This window comes from Salmo salar, chromosome 02 (assembly GCF_965601325.2).
Source record: "Salmo salar chromosome 02, fSalSal1, whole genome shotgun sequence".
NCBI lineage: Eukaryota > Metazoa > Chordata > Actinopteri > Salmoniformes > Salmonidae > Salmo > Salmo salar.
This window is the reverse complement of record NC_138292.1, coordinates 47,265,477-47,271,360: the sequence shown is the minus strand read 5'-3', so window position 1 is coordinate 47,271,360 and position 5,884 is coordinate 47,265,477. Positions and strand designations below refer to the sequence as shown.

General features: G+C 44.1%; 1 long non-coding RNA gene across 1 annotated transcript; it reads right to left on the bottom strand.

Annotated features, from left to right (window-relative positions):
- Positions 1 to 1,965: 1,965 nt before the first annotated feature.
- On the bottom strand, positions 1,966 to 5,111 carry LOC123739253 (uncharacterized). Its single transcript, XR_006767652.1, has 2 exons — positions 4,772 to 5,111; positions 1,966 to 2,834 (listed from the first exon to the last, which is right to left on the bottom strand). It is a non-coding gene; the product is annotated as an uncharacterized LOC123739253 (long non-coding RNA).
- Between the last annotated feature and the right edge of the window lie 773 nt (positions 5,112 to 5,884).

Here is a 5,884-nt window from a genome sequence, read left to right as displayed (position 1 = left end):
CAGTGACCTTTTGATAAAAGAGATTACTATCAGTGTCACAGTAAACAATCACATAAATCAATGATATTACAGCAATACATAATACAATAACAGTGAAAATCAATTACATTACAAATATGAAAATAAAAATGTACCTCTGAATGGAACCAGTTGCTCATCTACTGTTACTTCAGGTCCAGGTTGTAGAGGTATGGCAAACACTCCATCCACTTCTCCCAGACCTCTCGTATGGCTGCCAGTTTGTCTCTCACACGCCTTGCGGGTCTTGACTCACGGTTATCAAATCGTAGCATTCTTGAGAAAGTGTGAAAGACTTCCAGTGGCATCGTGGCACGGAAAATCGCCCTTCCACTCTCTGCATCCCAGAGACTACATGTAGACTCGCCTCAGGACCTACACACACCTGCACATTAGCAGCCCTATGTAGGCAAGCAGGTCAATCTCATCCATCCTTTTCCAGTTGTCTCCATATTTACGGAAACCCTCCAAATTTGTCATCTCCAGGATAATATTTTCGACTGCATGTCTTGTGGGCCCTGGGGTCATCCTTATGACATTTTGTGCTGCCATCCTGCCCTGGTTGTCATATGGTGACAAGGACCATGTTATTTTGCTGTTCTTTGACAAAAATGTCTCTTTCAGTTTGGGGGATTTCTTCTTCGTCTGAAGATGATGCATCATTCTCTGGGTTGTTTTCTTCCCCATCTTCTTCTTCAGATACCTCTTCTTCTAAATCATTGTTCTCTTGTTCCTCCTGGACATCTGAAAAAAAATCAGATCTACGACCTGTTGGGCATTGAAACGTGATGGCTTCAGCAAACTGGGGGGACTGTCATCTGCAGCACCTCTATAGCCTCTGACTGCATTTCCCATTAGTAAACAATGCTTTCAAGAAATGTTTATTTTGTCTAAAATTGTTTCTCATTGTGTGTGTGTGTGTGTGTGTGTTTTTGTGGTATATAAATGATTGTATAACTGCCGGGTCAAAAATGACCCTAAGCCAATATTTGTACAGCTTTCGTGGAAATATGAACAAAGGCAATGTTTCACTTTTTCTAATGTTGGGGGTCACTCTAGGAAAAGTCATCAAATTTCCTTGTTGAAAAAATATCATTTAGGGGGTTTTCTCTAATGTTAAACATAGTGGCGGGTCATTTTTTTACCTTTAAGACAACACAAGGTTTAAGATCATTACACATGTCTTTAGATTGTCTGAAGCCTGCATTTTCCAATAATTTAGGTCACCCAGGATAATAACTTCTGATTTCGCAAAAGAAGACAACAAACTAGTTAACCCCGAGTGTACAAAGGTTAGCAGAGGGAGGACGGCAGACCCCTATAACAATTATGGATATGTTTTTCCCCCAGAAAAATACTTAAAGATAGTAGCTCAAATGTTTTGGCAGTAATCCAGTTTAGGAAGTAAGCTCCTAATGTTCTGATGCATCAACCCAAGTCCTTTGAGATTGTAGGCCCTGTCTGATGGTTGATATTGATATAGTTGATATGGCTATAATATTGCATAGAGCTGCACCATATAGTACCACAGTATGAGTCATAATACCCATAAAACTGAGCAGCCAAACAGGGAAATGTTTCGAATCTTTTTTCCACCATTCATTTTTCCCATAGGGGATTATAGAAACAGTTCAAATAAGGGCTGTGTTTCATGTAGACTTACCCTGTCGTGATGTTTTGATAACCGTGTATCTCTAGGACGAGGACATTTTCATCAATATGCTTGTACTTACTTACTTGTACTTACTGAGAGCCGAATATATTGATAAATGTCACCTTGTCCGAGAGAGATTTACATGGTTATCAAAACGTCACCCCAGGTTAAGCCTACACGAAACACAGCCCTTATCTTAAGTATTTCTAAAATCACCTATGGGAAAAATAAATGATGAAAAAAAATTATTGGAACTGTCATAAGTGTAGAGAGGAGTAGGCAGGAGGCAGTCAGGGGTTTAGAACTACTGAATTTATTAAATATATATATATATTAAAAGTACAGCAGGAGAGATTCCTCTCAAGAAAACAAGCAACATTTACATCGACCAATCAAAGACAAATGACAGAGGGAGTATATATACAGTGATAGAGTGGAGATTGGAACCAGGTGTGTGTAATGATGACGAGACAAGTCCGGGGTTGATGAGAGAAGGGCGTTATCCAGCAGCAGGTTCAGCAGCAGCTAGAAGGCCAGCGACGCCGAACGCCTGAGCTGGACAGGAGGGGGAGCCAAGCGAAGGCTGGTTTGATTGGAACCATTTCCCTGTTTGACTGCTAGGTTTTATGGGTATTATAACATCTCCACTGTGGGGTTCTATTTGGTCTATCCCTATTAGTAATACAGGAAGGAGTAGAAATTGGAAATACTTTTCCAAAGTTAGCACCATAATGCCTGAGGCTGCAGCCAATGTCAATGAGGAACTCTCAGAGTAACCAGTGATGGAATTTCATAAACTGACTTGCATGGGATTTGGTTGCTATCGTGCAACAACCAAAGCCCTCTACGTGATTTGAAAACTGAGGGGGACTGAAGCCTCAGACACCCTCGAGGCTTGATGTGAGAGGAAGCCTGAGGGTATGGTCTTGTGGTAGAAACCCACTGAGCTGGACCCTCAGGAGACAGGGTAGAGGATGAAGGAGCAGGAATCTCTGGAAGCAGGTGTGCGAGACTGTGTGTATCCACCGCTGCCTTGCACTGGGCTTATGGTGTGTGACATGCCTCCTGGTCCTCAAAAAGCGTCCATTATGTTCCTTTATTCTTCAAGGGAGGTGGGGGGAGAGGTGCGACATGGTGGCAAGGCAGTGGCACGACGACCAGTCTGAGGAGTAAAAAAGGAAAAGGTCTTAGAGTGGGACCTTTCCAGGATACGCTGCAATCTCTCAATTTGCTTACTCTGGATTTCCAGCTCAGACAAAGTGCATTCGCAAAGAATTCAGAACTCTTGATTTTTTCCACATTTTGTTACGTTACAGCCATATTCTAAAATGGATTCGTTTTTTTCGTTTTTTCCCTGTTTTCCCCCACACAATTCCCCGTAATGATTTTTTTGCACATCTATATAAAAAAAGAAACTGTAATATCACATTTAAAAAACTATTCAGACCCTTTACTCAGTACTTTGTTGAAGCACCTTTGGCAGCAATTACAGCCTCAAGTCTTCTTGGGTATGATGCTACAAGCTTGGCACACCGGTATTTGGGGAGTTTCTTCCATTCTTCCCTTCAGCTCCTCTCAAGCTCTGTCAGATTGGATGGTGAGTGTCGCTGCACAGCTATTTTCAGGTCTCTCCAGAGATGTTTGATCGGGTTCAAGTCCGGGCTCTGTCTGGGCCACTCAAGGACATTAACAGACGTTGCGTTGTGTTGGCTGTGTGCTTAGGGTTGTTGTCCTGTTAGAAGGTGAACCTTCGCCCCAGTCTGAGGTCCTGAGCGCTCTGGAGCAGGTTTTCATCAAGGATCTTCTCTCGATCCTGACTAGTCTCCCAGTCCCTGCCGCTGAAAAACATCCCCACAGCATGATCCTGCCACCATCATGCTTCACCGTAGGGATGCTGCCAGGTTTCCTCCAGACGTGACGCTTGGCATTCAGGCCAAAGAGTTCAATCTTGGTTTCATCAGACCAAAAAAATCTTGTTTCTCATGGTCTGAGAGTCCTTTAAGTCCCTTTTGGCAAACTCCAACAGGCTGTCATGTGCCTTTTACTGAGGAGTGGCTTCCGTCTGGCCACTTTACCATAAAGGACTGATGTGCGGAATGCTGCAGAGGTGGATGTCCTTCTAGAAGATTCTCCCTTCTCCACCCAGGAACTCTAGATCTCTGTCAGAGTGACAATCGAGTTCTTGGTCACCGCCCTGACCATGGCCCTTCTCTCCCGATGGCTCAGTTTGGCCTGGCGGGCCAGCTCTAGGAAGAGCCTTGGTGGTTCAAAACTTCTTCCATTTAAGAATGATGGAGGCCACTGTGATCTTGTGGACCTTCAATGCTGCAGACATTTTTTGGTACCCTTCCCCAGATCTGTGCCTCTACACAATCCTGTCTCCGAGCTGTACGGACAATTCCTTGAACCTCACGGCTTGTTTTTTTGCTCTGAATGCACTGTCAACTGTGGGACCTTATATAGACTGGTGTGTCTTCCCGAATAATGTCCAATCAACTGAATTTACCACAGGTGGACTCCCAAGGGTCTAAATACTTATGTAAATAAGGTATCTGTTTTTTCTTTTTTATAAATTTGCAAGCATTTCTAAAAACCTGTTTTCGCTTGGTCATTATGGGGTATTGTGTGTACAGTAGATTGATGAGGAAAACATGTGGGAAAAATGTGGAAAAGGTCAAGGGGTCTGACAGTTCTCACATTGAAAATTTGGCCGGACAATATTATCCAGGAACTGTGCAAAGTAGGTGCAGCTCCTACATGGGATGAAACGTTCACCGTAGTCTCTGAAGGTGGTAGAAGTCAATATGGAAAAAGTCAGTTTTCCCATATGGCAGAAAGTGGTGGAAACAATTTTCTAAAAAGTCAATTAAAATCCACACAAATAAAATGGGTTGACTAGAAGTCAGCTAAAAGTCAATCAATCCACACACTGTGATAGTTAGATTGAATCACACAGTTTGTAGGATCACCACAGTTATAGCCAGCAAGCCAGATCCCAACCACAGACTAGAAAGCAGCCAGCCCTAGGGCCCACAATAAACACAACCCAGGCACAAAACTCGCCAGCATAACAACAGCAAGGAGAGAGCGGTGACTTACTCAATGCGATTAAATGCTGGGGCCCATCAAAACAGCAACACAACGGAGGCCATGTACCAGTATGATAGCCAAGTGTATAGTACATTGGAGGGAAGTAGTTTCCAGTATAGGCTGGTGGAGGCCGGGAGGGAGGCAAGCTTTTCATCGGGCTGTGGGAGAGTCAAAAATAGTAAATCCAAGTAGGCTAAACCAAGCGGAGTTCAAGTTTGGCAGTAGTCCAAAACAGGCAGGAAGCTCGAGCCAGGAACCTCCATCAATCTCAGAGTAGCTAAATCCATTCTCTCTCTCACCCTACTCTCCCCCTCCTTCTTTCTCTCTTACCTCACTCTCATTTTCTCCCATTCTCTTTGCCCTCTCCTTCTTTCTCACTCACCCCACTGTTTTTCTCCCACTCTCTTTGACCCTTCCCTGCCTCTCTCTATCCCTCTTTCCTGAACTTTATCTTTATAATGTTCATTCTTGCCCTTTCTAATTTGCACAAGTACACTAACCTCTGTGTGATATTCATTGACCAGTCATCACCTGTTGCCGTGTCTGTCTCTGGGGAGGACATGACAAATGGTTGCACTTTTAACTGAAATCCTGTTCCCTGTGTGACCTGCATGTTCTGTTCATGACCTGTGTCACATGTCTCGCAGCTGCTGCAGCTTTGCCTGCAGGTGTTTCCGAAGTCACAGGTGCAGCCGTCAGACCAAGCTACAGTGTGTGACCAAGTTCTGTCATGTTTCAGTTGGGTGAGGTTTAACTGATTCATGGTCTGAAAAGCACTCGGAGGGACTTTCAAACTCCCTCAAAGATAGACTTGGTCAGCACGAACATTCCATCATCCATATTTCTATGAAACGATACGTGCATGTATATGATGCTATGTTCCATGAAACACCTGATGATGAAATGGACACCCTGGCTCGAATGAGTGTGGAGGGGTGGAGGGACGGTATAAATGTCATCAGGTGGGATACATTTTCAGGCCTGAGGCCGAGTTGCCAAAGAGAGAGAAACTATCCTTCTCTGATCACTTGTATGTCCTTTGTGCATCGGGCCGTCAGCCACCAGCCAACACTGCCATCCCCTTGTGTCCCCTGGGTAGATTTGTCCCATGTAGACACACCC